Source organism: Ciconia boyciana, chromosome 21 (assembly GCF_034638445.1).
Source record: "Ciconia boyciana chromosome 21, ASM3463844v1, whole genome shotgun sequence".
NCBI classification, from domain to species: Eukaryota; Metazoa; Chordata; class Aves; order Ciconiiformes; family Ciconiidae; genus Ciconia; species Ciconia boyciana.
Genome location: NC_132954.1, coordinates 5741074 through 5755587, shown reverse-complemented (window position 1 = coordinate 5755587; position 14514 = coordinate 5741074).

Genomic DNA, 14514 nt, shown 5'->3' with positions numbered 1-14514 from the left:
GGGCGCAGCTCTGCACCCGGCTGACTCGGGGCTGGGGGCAGCGGGGCCGTCCCAGAGCCGCCGCCGTCCCTGCTGCCGGGGACACCGGCCGGGCCCGCCGCTGTGGCCGGGTCCAGGCTCGGGCCCTGCCCGTGGTGGGGCTCCCCGCTGCCGCCGGTGCCGGTGCCGGATCCGGCCTTTGTTCCGCTCGGGCCCCCGCGGCCGCCAGGGGGCGCCCGGGGCGTGCGCGGCCGCTGCCGGTGCCGCTGCCGGTGCCGCTGCCGGTGCCGGTCCCGGTCCAGCCCCGGCGCCTCCCGACGGCCCCATCCACCCCGGGGGAGATTACTGCGAATGAAACCGGAGATCAAACACCGGACCGGGGCGGGCGGGCCCCCGGGAACCGGGACTTGGACCCGGCAGCGGCATCGTCCCGGTGCGCCGGCTGGGGACAGGATGCCATGCCCCGGACACACGGCAGCGAGGTGACCCCGAGCAGCGAGGTGACCCTGGGCATGGCACTGGGGGCGGGGGGGCCGAGCATCCGACCCCGCGGCAAACTGTCACCCCGGCCCTCGGCGGGGACACGGTGGGGACATGGCGGGGCCACCTCCCGGTGCGGGGGGGCCAGGCTGCCTGCCGGCACCCGGCGGCTGGGGACACCGCGGGGCCAAAGGCCACCAGAAAGCAAAGCCACCGCCGCCGCCGCTTGCCTGTTTGTTATCAGCCGCTGCCTGTCGGCAGGGCGAAGGGCACGGCGAGGAAGAGGAAGGAGGAAGGCGGGGGGGGGGGGCGAGGGCCGGGGCTGGCAGGGAGCCCTGCCAGGCTGGGGTGCAGCTGAGCCCCACGGGACCGTGCCCCCGCACCCACGCCCAGCGCTGGGGCAGCCCCGTGTCAGCAGCGTGGGGGGCCGGGGCCGGAGCTGAGCCTCCTGCCCACGCATGAGGAAGCCCACAGCCGCGAGGCCGAGGTGCTTTGCTGGCTCGGGGCGTGGGAAGGCTGCGAGAAGCCCCCCCGAGGACCCCCGGCAGGTCCCGTGGGGCTGGGGGGATGGAGAGGCCCCCCCAGCCTGTCCCCTGGCTCTCGTATGGCCCAGCCAGGGCCAGATCCAGTCCCTGGACGGGATTGCTAACTGGGACGGGGGGGTGATGTCGGGGCGCTGCGGGCGGGTGTGCCTGTGCCCCGGCCCCCTCCCCACCGCAGCAGGAGGAAACGGCCGTGTCCAGCCTTTCCCGAGGATGAGGATTTCCTTCCTCCCATTGAGCAGGGACCCTGAGGTTAGCACGCAGCCATGGGGTGCTCGGCCCGCAGGACGGGGGGGGGCGGGCGCCTGAGAGGTGGGGGCAGAGACACCCCCCCAGCACACAGCCCTGGGTGCAGCTCCCAGCAGGGCCCCCCCTTTCCTCCCCCCACCTGGCTGGGACCCCATGCAGCCGCACAGGCAAGGCCAAGGGAGCCAGCTTTGTGGGGGGCTCAGGATGGAGACTTGCAGCCATTTCCTTCTCTCCTTCCCCATGGCTTCGTCCCCTCCCCTTTGCTCAGCCTCAGTGCACTGCAGATATTTTGGGGGCAAGAAGAAGCCGGGCAGAGCAGGCAGCCTTGGGGCAACAGAGCCTGTTCCCCCGCGGGGTGGCCCAGCTGGGGCTGGCTGAGCTGCAGCCACCCTGGCTGCAATTTTTGGGCTCCCAGCCATGCCGGGAGGGCTTGGAGGTCCCCTCGGATCCAGCAACGTGACCCTCAGTGCTGGCTACCTCTGGGCAGAGCCTCCCAGCCCCACCGGGTGCCTGTGCCCCGCTGCACCCCCAGCCCCCCCCTCCTTGCAGGGACCTGGCTCACAAACGGAGGTTACTGGATTCCCAGAAAAGGCTCTTCCTGCAGCTGGGAAGGGCCGTCGTGGGGAGCAGGGGACACCGCTCACTTTCCTTGAATCATCTGACAGTGAGTGCACAGGGGCTTTCCCAGGGGCCCGGGAAGGGATGACGTCCCTGGGGAGATCCCGGGTGGGAATTCCCCTGGGAGCAGCCGGGGCACTCCTCAGAGGTGGTTTCATTGGGGACCCAGCTGTCTTGGTGGCCCCAGGGGTCCCAGGCAGCCCAAACGGTGCCCGGCCCACGGGCAGTGCTGCGCCCCGGGGGTCCTGGCCTGGCCAGGCTCCATCTGCCGCCCTCCCTGCGCCCGCTAATCCCAGGATTAGCAGCCAGATGCCAGGCACAGGTTTGCTGCAGGTAACGAGTAGCCCTCGGGGAGGAGGTTACGGACATCAAAGTGCAGGCAATTATGGCTAATCCCACACCTGCGCCTTAAGAGCTCGGCAGCCGTCCTGCCTGCGCCCAACGGGACCGGGCAGCCTCCGGGGAGAAGCCGGCTGGCATCGTGCTGGGGTCCAGGAGGGCAGCAGGTACAGGGAGCCAGCGTGTGCTGGGGACCCGTCCCGGGGTGCCCCCGAGCACGGGACCCCAGGATAACGGCCATGGTGGTGGGTCACGGAGCAAAAAGCCAGGCAGAAACACCCTCCACGGGGCTCAGCACTGCTGGGGGCACAGCTGAGCCCTCTCTTGTGCAGATCTGAAATAGGGCACGTTGAGCTGCGAACAAGCTTCGGCCTCCTGCTGCCCGCCGGGAATTCCCCCCACCACTTCCCAGCGGATGCAGCTGATGGGAAGTGGCTGTTTTCCCCGAAGAGCCGGTCCCGACATTCCTGGGAGGCCACATCTGCCGCCCGCGTCCCCGTCCCCAGGACCTCCGTCCAGCCGGTTCCCAGCTCGTCCCACCCCACCCCAGCTCAGAGGGAGGACGGATGCTGCAGGGTGCTGCAGGCTGTGGCTGCTCAGCACGGGGCTGCCGGCAGCCCCCAACCAACAAACCTGCCCCCCACGCACCCCGCTGAGCTTGGGCCCCCAGCATGATGGGGGGGCAGAAACAGCCAGCACAGATTTTACACCCGAGCCTGCAAACGCCCGTTTTCTCCCCCGATGCAGCAGGCGAAGCCGCTGCCGCCTTCCAGCGCCAATGCAGAGACGGGACAGCGATGGTCCAGTCACGGGGGGTCCCGGGTCGCTGGGTGAGCCTGCAGCGGCGATACCCCACAGGGGGGCCTGACAGACACCCCCCACCTCCTCCTCATCCCCCCGAAAACCCCAGCCTGTCCCTGGTTGGTGCAGTGCTGAATCCAGCATCCAGCAGCTGCTGATGTGGGGACCGGGGCGAGGGGCGGGGGTGGGACAGGAGCACCCCATGAAGCCAAAGGTCCCCAGCCTGGGCACGCAATGCATGCGGGTAATCCCAGCCGGGCCATGTCATCCTTTATCTGGAGGCCGGTAGCTTTAATTCTTCCTTAATAATCGTTTATGCCGTTAATAAAGCCAAATCCCTAAAGTGGCTAATTAAGGGTTCGTTCGCTCGCTGCCATCTCACACCGCAGCAGTGAGATCAATGTGTGACATCTTTTGTGTGAGACCAATGGGGGGGGGGGAAAATCACAGGGGGGTGGTGGGAGCATCCTCCCAGTGCCCATCCCACCAGCATCCCTGCTCCCCTGGGGAGGCGGGGAGGGTGCCGGGGACCCCTGAGCAGCACCCCCAGACCCAGAGCCGTGGGGTCTCCGTGGGGCCTGGGTACCTGAATCCAGGAGGTGCTGAGCCAAGCAGAGCCCCGCCGGCCACCGCTGGCCCCGCCGCTGCCTGACCTTGCCCAGGGCTCACCTGGCCGAAACCGGGGCAGGACATGGCCCATGAGGCCCAGTCCTGGGCCAGCGAGACCTGCCGTAATTGGCAGCCCTGAATTAGCATATGCACATCCTCATTAGCAATTACACACACACACACACACACACGCCCTCATTTTCTTATCTGAACAAGCCCACAGTGGGGACCCAGGAGCTGGGGCGAGCAAGCGTGGGGCGGTGGGGCCAGACCCCTGGCCGCCCAGCCTTTCCCGGTCCTCTGCTCATCACCCGAGACCGCTAAACTCATTGCACTTGTGCAATGGAGCAGACACAACGCCTGCGGCACCCACGGCCCCGCCATACCTCTGCTTCGTCCCAGGCGGGGGCAGGCAGCAGTCCCCACGGGGAGCAGATGGTGACTTGCAGCACCACAATGCACGGAGCAGCGCGGGGGCCAGATGGACCGTAGGGGAGCAGAGCCGTCCCGTTGTCCCCCCCCGCTCTGCTTCCGCTGCCATTTTACCCAACCGGCTCCAACAGCAGCTATAAATATTTAACAGCTCCATCCTCTGCTCTGCTGTCGAACCGACAGCCGGAGGGATGGCAGCTCCCACCGCTCCAGCCCGCTTCGCACCACTCTGGGGGCTGCTGGGCTGAGACCCCCCACACACACACATGGGCATGGCCAAGGGCACGTCACCTCCCTGCAGCATCGCTCTGGGGCCGAGCTAAATAATCCCAGCGAGCTGGGCTGGAAATGCTTGAGGATTGAAAGGTGGTGAACGGAGACTTTGGAGGGCATGGGGACATTTCCCAAGAGCGTGGGCTGAGGGGGGAGCAGGGAGAGCCAGGCAGGTCACCCACCTCCCGGGTGGGTGTCAGGCTTTGCCCTGGCCCCATCTCGGGCACCCCTGAGACCTTTCGGAGGTCCAAGGAGCCATAAGTACCCCCAAAGCCACCCCTATGCCCCCAGGGGACCTGGCTCCTTGGTCAGACCCCCACAAGGAGTTCTGTGGGTACCAGCACCACCTCACCGACCACCGCATGGGGGTCCCGGGCATCCTGCCCCCGGCACAGGCGTGCTGGGTTGAGCGTCCCCAGCCAGCAGCGGAGCAGAGCCGGTTGCAGGAGCTCCCACGCTGCGGCGCGAGGTTGCAAGTCCCAGCATGCGGCTGCTGCGGGGCACGCCACGACCTGCAGCCCCAAGGGCATCAGAGAGGCGTTTGCAGCTGAGGGCTCGCCCAGGAAGGGCCCTTTCCCGGCACCGAAGGAGTTTCGGTCCCACGGCGGGCACGGCTGGTGCCCCTTCTCGCAGCGCCCAAGCACGGCCTCGGTGTCCCCGTGGGACACACGTGCACCGGGACAGCCCCTCGCCGGCATCGGGCTTCCTCCCACCACCATCGCCGTGGCCCCGAGCCTTTCCGCTGCTCTTCCGCTGATCCCGGGGCCGCCGGCTGCCTTCCTGCCCCGGCCCCGTGCTGCCGCCCCGTTTCCTGCCTGCTGGCCCTGGGGCTGCCGCAGCCGCTCTGCCTCCTGCCCGGCCCCACGTCCACCCCACGCACATCCCTGTTTCCATGCTTTCCCTGCCGTGCCAGCACCGTCCGTCCTCCCTGTGGCTCTTTCCTGACCCTCGGACGGGGGGAACCTGGCCCCGCCATAGTGTCCCCAACAGCTGCTCTGGGACCCTGTGCTCTCCTCAGGGCTCCGGTCCCCAGCCTCCGTGCAGGAGCTGGCCCCGACGCCGCTGCGGGAGCGACCCGCCTCGGTCGGGTGATTTCAGGGGGTCTGCGTTTCACCAGCCGTTTTCTTCCGGCTCAGTGATAAAGGTATCGAACGGAGCAAGTCTCCCGCGGGCTCGCACCCGGGGAGCGGCAATTCCCTGATTGCAATCACTTTTGGGGATCTACCACTGACCTAGTTTTTAATCCGCTGGGCACGGGCGGCAGGGATTGCATGCAGGGCTGCCTTCGGCCAGCGGGACCGAGCAAGAGCTTTCCAGGAGCATCGGTACCCCCCAGTGCAAAGCCCCCCCTTGTTTTTGGGAGTCGAGGGTCCCGCAGGCAGCTCGACGGGGCTGGCCCCAGCTCCGTGCCGCCTCGCTGCTGAGGTCAGGCCGTTCCCACGCTGAGCCCAAGGGTCTCCCCCAAACCGGTTGGGCGTGCAGAGCCGTGACTCAGCCCCGAGTCAGCCGGCGGGGAGCGGCGTGCACCGGCAGGCCCGGGGGGGCCGGCGGAGGACAGGGGTTGCGGTGGCAGGACAGGACAGGACCTGCACGGGGGGCCCCCGCTTCCCGGGCAGCCACGCCAGAGCCCTTAGCAGAGAGGGAAGTGAGAAATTTCCTTTTCCTTACTCCTGCAGAGCTGCAGAGCGGGTGTCGGCGTGCTGGGGTGACCTCCCCTGCACCCCAGCCCCTAAAGCAGCCCGCCGTCCCCGCGCCCCACCCTGGGCATCCCGCAGGGTGAGGGCTGGGAAGGGCTCCTTATCTCCCTCCCTGCCTGATGCAAGGTTTGCTCATCGCTGCTGCTCCCCCGGGGCCACCCTGCTGCAGGGCAGGTGACGCTGGCGATGTCACCTCCCCTTCCAGATCCAACCTTCCCTGCAGGGATGGCGCAGGGATGATGCCACCATCCCTCTATGGTCCTCACAGACATTTCACCCTCCCTGGCATCCCCTCCCTGCCCCATGGCTGCTCAGCTGAGACCACCGAGGTTTTCCCCCCCAGCCCCAGTGCCTCCCCTTGTTGCCAGCCCTCTGCGCCAGCCAGGAATAAGTGGATTAGGAACCAATCTCGTTATCTCGGCGAGGGCCATGGGATGGGGACAGGGATGGGGACACTCCCAGTGGGGGGGATCAGGGGTGGCCGATGCCCGGCGTGGGGCAGAGTGTGGCCACGGTGCTTCGACAGCGAGGGCTCGGCTGCCTGCTGTTCCCAGCGATGCGGTATCCAGGCTGTAATGAGCCGGGACGGTTAATTAGTCAGTGTCAATTTATGTTAATTAGCCAGAGGAGTCGAGAGACTGATTCCTCTGCCACCTGGCATGTGCGTGGGTGCACGTGTGTGTGTGTGTGTGTGCACGCACCTGGGTGCACGTGTGTGTGTGTGCAAAGGTGCGTGCACACCTGGGTGCATGCACGGGTGCGTGCACATAGGTATGTGTCCGAGCGTGTGCGTGTGTGTGTGCACGTGCACAGTCGCCCGCGCACATGTGCACCCCTGAACACGTGCACCCATGCACACGCACCCCCACCCATCCACGCACCCATGCACATGTGCATCCCCGCACGCGCGCGCATGCACACGTAGCTCCGGAAAGCCACGCTCACGCTGACGCCGTGACTCAGGGAGCTGCCGTTTGGGCAGCCCTGAGCAGACAAGGTGGGTGACAAGGGACGGGGCAGCCATGTCCCCGGGACGGGACAGGGCGGGCACGGCCCTGGTGACCCATGGTGGGCAGCGCGGTCTCGGCCATGGGCAGCGACGGCACGAGCGGTGCAAAGTTTCCTGCGGGTGATTCATGCTCTTCCTCGACTTTGCTGCCATACGAGCAAGGGCTGAGACCCCAGAGGAAGCCGCAGGGATTTCCAAAAGGGCTCAGAAAAACTCCCCCCCCACACCCCGCCGCCCACAGTGATTTCCTCCTTCCTCCTGGGTTGAAACGTAGCCGTTCTGGGGGCGAAGGAGCCATGTGGGCAGCAGCACGCAGTAGCGAGGCCGGGAAGCTCCCGGCAATGGGAGCAGAGCTGGGCTCTGCTGCAAGGAGGGAAGAGGATGGGAAACGTGGCGTGGCCGGATCCAGCCAGGGAGCAAGCCCTCTCCGGGCTGGGGAGCTGAGCAGGGGATGGAGCTGCTCCGTCTCACGATGCACCACGGTTTATTCGATCCAGGCTAACGGGCATTGAGGGCTTGGGCTGCCGTTGGCTTCTGGGTTTTGTTTCTTCTTCTTAAAACAGGACTGCAACCACAAAAAAAAAAAAAAGAAAAAGCAAAACCCTAATCCTGCAAATCCTCCTGCTGCTCCCGCCGCAGGCCTCGGTGTGTGGCACAGGCTGGATGTACCCGTCCCCCCAGGGTGCCCACGATGGGTCACCAGGGCCAGACGCTGCCCAGCTCAAGCCCAGAGCAGCTAAAAATACCCTGCCGTGTCTTTACTGCACCACCAAATCAGCTATGCAAATGAGACCAAAATTAAATCAGCCGCATGTGAGAGAGATCTGTTAACCCCTGCCAGGGCTGCGGGGACACGTCCCACCGTGGGCACCGGCACCCCCACGGCGGTAAGGGCCATGCCGGGGCCGGGACCATGCGGCACCCACCGGGGCTGCAGCCTCGCCGCGGTCGTGGGCTGCCACCGAGCGTGGGGAGTGGGGTCTGTGCCCCCACGGCAGGGTTGAGCCGCTGTCCCCCCACTGCCCCCGGCTCCCCCGGCTCCCAGCCATCTGGCCGGGGTGTATTAAAGGCATGGAGAAGCCGGAGAGAAACGAGGTCAGGGCTGTGATGGCAGCCAGGGGACGGGGCAAGCGTGCGCCTGCCTCGCCTTTCCCAGCAGCGGGACCCTGCCACCCCCCTCGTGTCTCCAGTGGGACCCGGCCGTGGCACCAGCCAGGGCAGGGACAGCTCTTCGGGACACCCTTGGGCCCCCAACGGGAGCCCGAAGCAAGCCCCGTCCCCGACCGCAGTATCTGGTTCCTGGGTGCAGCGGGGGGACATGCCGGGTGGACTTAGCCCCACCGCGGCGTTACCGCAGCCCGGTGGCACCGGCAGAGCTGAGCAGAAGGGCTGCACCGTGCCTGAGCACCTCCCGGGAAACCTGCCCGTGCCGCAGGCATGCAGCCCCTCGCCCAGGGCTGGGGACATGCAGGGCATCAAACAGCAGCAGCAAAGGGAGAGCGAAGCCCCCGCTGCAGATACCCCGAAACCTGGGCAGCGAGTGCAGCGTGCACCCCCGGGCTCCCCCTGCCTGACCCGGGCGTGTGGGTGCAGTACCGAAAACATGCTCCCACCCGTGTGTGAGCGCGAGCGTGCGTGTGCGAGTCCCCGTAGGCAGCCGCCTGCATTTCATGCATTTTTAAGAAGAACAAGGTTAGTGGGTCACTCCAGCGCCAGAGGCTTTTCTCCAGCTGAGCTGCTTTGCTGCCAAACCCATCCGGGCTGGCGGCTGCCTGCACCGTGGTGGCGAGGGGGCTGGGGCAGGCAGCGGTGCAGGCAGGCAGGCAGCGGTGCAGGCAGGCAGGCAGCGGCTGAGCCCGGTGTCATGGCGGCGAGGTGCTGTGGCTGCAGCTGCCCGGGGCTGTGGTGGCCCCTTCTGCCCCCCACCAGCTCCGGCCACCGAGAAGCTGGCTGGAACAGGATGCGGCCAAACCAGTCCCCGTCCTGCTGCCAACAGGCAGGGAGCAGGCAGGGAGCAGGCATGGACCATGCTGGGGGGGACTGCAGCACCCCAATAGGGCTGCCAGATGCCGGGGCTCCAGCACCCCGGCGAGGCTGGCAGGGTGCAGTGGTGGCAGCAGAAAGGAAAAGCCGGTGCAGTTGAAAGTTAACGTGGAGACAAAGCAGATCCGGGACAGCAACGCTGGCGCGGCCGCCCCAATGCAAACAGCCCCGGCTTTATGGCAGCCCAGCCGCAAAACAGGGGGGAGCGGCTCCGTCCCCACCCTGCCCGGCCTCTCCCTGCGGTGCTGTCCCCCCCCCTTTGGCACCGTCACCCCAGGGAGAGCCTGTGCGTCAGTGCAGCTGCACCGGTGCCCGTGGTCACGCTTGCACACGTGTGTGCAAAGCAGCACGCACATGCCGGTGCGCCACGGACGGGGATACGCACCAGCATTGCTGCTGGGAATGGGGTGAACCCAAACCTGGGGTGAACCCAGACCTGGGGCGAAGCCAAGCCGTGGGGTGCAACGGCAGCGATGCAGCGCCGCGTCACTGCGCAGCCCCGCACCCGCAGCCCCCCGGCATCCCGCCGCCGCGCAGCCGTTGCCATGGCTACGGCCATGCAAGTCTGGGCGAAATGCATCTGCTGGTGCAGCCTGCCGAGCCGTGGGGGCGGGGAGGGCACCGCTGCTCCGCGCCACCGCCGCCAGCTGGGGCCACGCCACCAGCCCCCCACCCGACAGGGCCCCACCAAGCCCGTAACCGGCTGCCGTCCCCTCCCGGGGCCTTTGCCAACAGTGAGAGCCGTCACGGGAGAGCGGGGCGTGGACGGGGCTGCCGGTCCCCTGCCATAGAGGGGCTGCAGACCCCCTTTGCGGTGGGATGGGGTACACCACAGCGAGGGCCCACCATGTTCCCCCGACCCTGAAAGCTGGGCAAGAGGTTTGCCAGCACTGGGCAAGCCTGAGGAGGGGGGGTCGGAGAGCGGTGCGTGCCTTCAGTGGGTGCAAAACCCCCACATGCCCCCCCAGCACGTCCCACCAGCTCCCGGGAGGCAGAGAGCTGATAACCTTAGCACCAGGCTGGGGCACGGAGCAGCCCCCCGGAGCCCATCACCAGGGTCTCTGGGCTCTGCTGGCGCTCAGGCTCCCACCCAGCCCTGCCTATGGCTGCGGTGGCCCTGGGGACACTTTCGGTTTTGTTCTGAGGCAGAGGGGAATTCTGTTCCTGGCAATTAAGCAATCCAGGCCGGGGACAGCAGGGGATAAGGGAAGGAGGGGATTTCTGATGGAAAGTTGCAGACAATCCCAGCGCTGCCGTGGTTCCCCGCTCCTGGCTCCCCGCTCGTCGCCCACCCGGCAGGGACTGAGCCCCTGCCCCACCCCACCTGCGTGGGATTTTGGGGAGAGGGTTTTCCTGGAACCCCAGGATTTACTGGGAGCGACGGGTACGCCCGGCTGCACGGCCCCAGTAAACCAGCCGGGATCTTCTGGTAGAGGCAGCAGCAATGGCAAGGTTGCTGGCATTGACGCTTACAGGTTCCTAATGAAGCTTTAAAGTTAAGAGTCCGTTAAGATGAGTGGGGCTGGAGGTTTGCATCTCTCAGGGCTGTTTTTTCCAGGCTGTTTGGGTGCCAGAAGATAACGGCCTCCCCCATCTCCCACATCCCCACCGGCACCCCTCCAGCCTCCCCAGCCCTCCAGCCTGGCCTGGGTGTCCCTGCGTCTTTCCCGCTGCCTGTCCGTCCATCCCAATCCCTTCCCCCACGGCCCTCTGCACACACTGGCCTCTCTCTGCCTGGGCCCGTCAGATGTTGCTGAAAAGGAACAATGCGACGTATTGTCTCTCCCCGCTCGCAGGCATCAAAACCCAGCAGCGCAACAAAAAGACACATTGACTTGCAGGGAGAAAGAGGCCCATACATCCCCGGCTGCTCGCAGGGGGAAGGGACCGCTGCCCCAAAGCATCCCAGCGCCGCTTTCCTGTCCCAGGTCCGGCTGCCCAGCGATGCGCTGGGCTGGCTGCCACCGGCCCCGGCGGCTCGGGCAAAAGGGGTGACCCCGCTGGGCTGCGAGGGGCTGGCAGCGGAGGTGTGGGGCTGCCCCATCGCCAAGGGATGTCCTTGGGATCAGCGTCGTGGCTGCGCGCGTGTAAGATGCTCGCGGGACCCGTGCTGGACGCGCGCTGACGTTGCACGCACGGGCTGGGCCCCCACCGGCCGTGCACCCACCCCTGCAACCCCGGGGAGACCCAGGGCTGGGTTGTGGCCGTACCCTCTGAGGGCAGGGAAGGAGTGTGGTGCCGGCACTGCCTGCCTCACGCCCGGGGAAGGGACACGCTGTCCTCATCCGTGTCAGAAGCCAAGGCGAGCTGCTGAGCCCCGTGAAGCTCAGTCGAGGCGTCACCCCCTCACCCACGTCTGTGGGGCTGCCGTGTGCCCCAGCCCACCTGCACCCACCCAGGCAGCGCAGCACAGCTCCGACGTCCCTTTTGCAGCCGGTCACCAGGACCAGGGCACAGGTGACCCCAGGAATGGAGGGAGCTGAGCCCACCCTGGGGACAACCACGGGCTCCCGCTGCCTGGGGGGTCACTGTCCCCAAGGGAAGGGCAGCACCCCGCGTCCACCTTGGCTCTGCGACAGCAGGGCACTGCCGCAGCCTGCCTGCGTTCGCCACGGCGTGGCTGGCCTCGGTGAGCACCATGCGGCGGGGCGATGCTCAAAACACACAGGACCCCCGGCGTGCTTCCCTGCCGTGCGCCCTGGCCATGGCGTGCGGGCACTCTCCCGTGGCACCTCCACAGGCAGCTCCGGAGGAAATGGAACGGGAAAAGCTCCTCTTGGACCGAGCGTCGCTTTTGTTTCCATTATAAACTTCCCTTTTAATGAGGAAGGAGGCTCTGAAACGTGCTCCCCGCTCGGCCCCTGGCTGGGGGACCCTGCCAGCAGCCCCGGCCGGGGCGGAGGGAGCAGAGCCCGGTGCGCGGTAGCACCCGGCCGCCCTCCCGCCTCCGCTGCCAACTGGATGCTGCGGCCCCTTTTCTCTCCGGACACCCTCTGGCAGCCATCCTGCTCTTGTAATGCGACTGAACCGGCAGCGCACAGCTTGCTCAGGGTCAGGGAGTCCTTTATCAGCCCTGAAATGCAGCCTGCAGCGGGGATGTGGGAGATAAGGGGTGTGGGACGAGCATCCCTCCTGGGCAAGGGCATTGCGTTGTGTTCCCGTTCTCCCAGGAGGAGTTGGGAGACAAGACGGGCTGCGAAAGGCGATGATTAATGTTGTGTTGATCCCTGCCTTGCAGAAACTCCCCCAGGACCGTGCCCGCAGGGAGGCACCCAGGACCCCTCGCGTCCCACCACCATCCCCATCCCAGGGCGAAGCGAGGCTGGGGTCCCTGGGCAGCACAGCACAGCCCAGCCCCGCCGCCCTGCTGCTGAGGCCGGAGGGTTTTAGGTTAGAGGGCTTGGCTTTGTTTGCAAATGCTCCAGCTCCTGGCCGAAAAGAAGGGCAGATGGTCTCCGAGATAAGAGCGGAGGGGATTGCTCTCTCTTGCCACACCGGCATGAGAAGAAGGGAGAGGTCCTGGGGTCCTGGGAGCAGGGCCGGTCCTGCCCCCCGCGCAGGGTGGTGGGATGCGGGGAGGATGTTACCGGAGTGAAAAGCAAGCCCAGAAATAGCAAACGCAGTTATGCAAGGCGCCGGTTGCCATGGGATCTTCACAACCAAAAATGACGGGGCTCTGGCAAATACAAGAACGGGCCCTTTTATGTGTTTCTATGGGAAGTCAGCGCCTCGCTGCAGCCTCCCGGGCTGGAGCATTTCCCAGGGCAGGAAGGATTCGGGGACGCTGGTTGCGGCACTGGCTCTGTGTAGGTGGCAGGGAGACCCCCGGCAAGGTCCCATGCAGACACCTGCTTGGGTCCAGGACGCTTTTCCCCGGTGCAAATGGCAGAGGGTCGGTCGGCACTGACTCGGCAGCCAGCCCGAGTGACGGCACAGCCACGAGCAGGTTTGGCAGCGACCAACTTCTGCTTGGGCGATGGACTGGAAACACCCCCTTGACCACCACATGGCCCCACTCTTCCTCCTGCCTGCCCGGCCCCGGCCAGCCCTCGTTCCCCGCAGAAATCCCCCAGCATGAAGCTCAGCAGACTTTTCCTCCTGCAGAGGAGGAGGGCCCCGCTCAGCACCTGCGGTGTCCCCCAGCCCCTTCACCCCATCCCCTCGTGGCCTGCGCAGCCAGACCATCACTTGCCCTGGGGACCAGGCGGGTGGCCACGTCCTGGAGCTGCACTGCCGGGCCCGGGAAAGCCAAACCATGGGTGGCCATGGTTGGCGGGCACGGCAGCACGGGCAGCACGGCAGACCCCAGACCCTAACCCAGGGCTACTATTTTTAGCTGAGGGCTGTTTGCAAGGGCCGTTCCTGTGCCGGAGCTGCTGTGGTGGCAGAAGCCGTTACCATCCGTCCCTGCGTACAGCACAGCCCGGCCCAGCACTCTCCCTGCCGGAATTCTCTCCCCAGAGAGATCTAATTAGCTAATTCCTTTGCTATTTATAAATCAATATGGAAATCCCTCTGCTTTATTCCCAGCGCCGTTGGTTGCCCTGGCTGGGCCCCCGCTAACTCGGTTAAAATCCTCCAGCAGATGATCAGAGGCTTGTGAATGGCTCTAGATACATGAATAAATAATTGCATTAATTCTTCGTTAAGGGCTGGGGGAATACGGCGGGTGGAAGGGGCAGGGCAAGGGGCTGGGGACTGCACCCTCCTGCCCCACTCCAACCCCCCGGTGCAGGGGCTGCGCTCACCGCTCTGCCTTGCAGCCTGTCAGCGCTTAACACCTAATAAATTAATAATCAGCACGCAGTTTAAGTAGGTCTGGAAAGTGGAAAATAACATCCGCAAAGACCTTGCATCCCCAAGGCCTTTTAGGCAGGAGCAGCGTGCAGAGAGGCAGACAGATTTGTCTGCCTGTCCATCTGCTAGGGGAGCAGACAGGCCTGTAATCTGTCCGTCTGCCTGCACCCTGCAAATCCCTGTCACTTCCCGAGCAGCCAAAGCCCCGGGAGCCAGCGGAGAGCCCGCACGGAGCCAGAGCATCCTCTGCCCCGCTCCTGTTCCCTGCCCGATGCCTGGGGCCGGAGGAGCCTGACCCACGGCCGAGGCAGCGGTGAGGGATGGGACCCATGGCAAGCGGGGCTGGCGGTCACACTGGTCTCCACTGGGAGGGTTTGGGTTGGTGTTTGGTTTACGCTGGAAACGCAACCGTCACGCGCAGCAGCTTCAGCCCTCCACCCGCTCTCCCGGTGTAACCACACCTGCCCCGGCGCCTGCGTGGCAGCAACGTCTGCTCCGTGCCACCAACACCCCCCGCGACACGCAGAAGAGGAAAACAGCTTCTTCCCAGGTGGGACAACCAGCTGTGGGTCTGCCCGGGGGGACCCACACGGAGCACCGGGGCACCGGCACCAGGGGCAGCTGCCGATGTGGCCGTGCCAAGCAC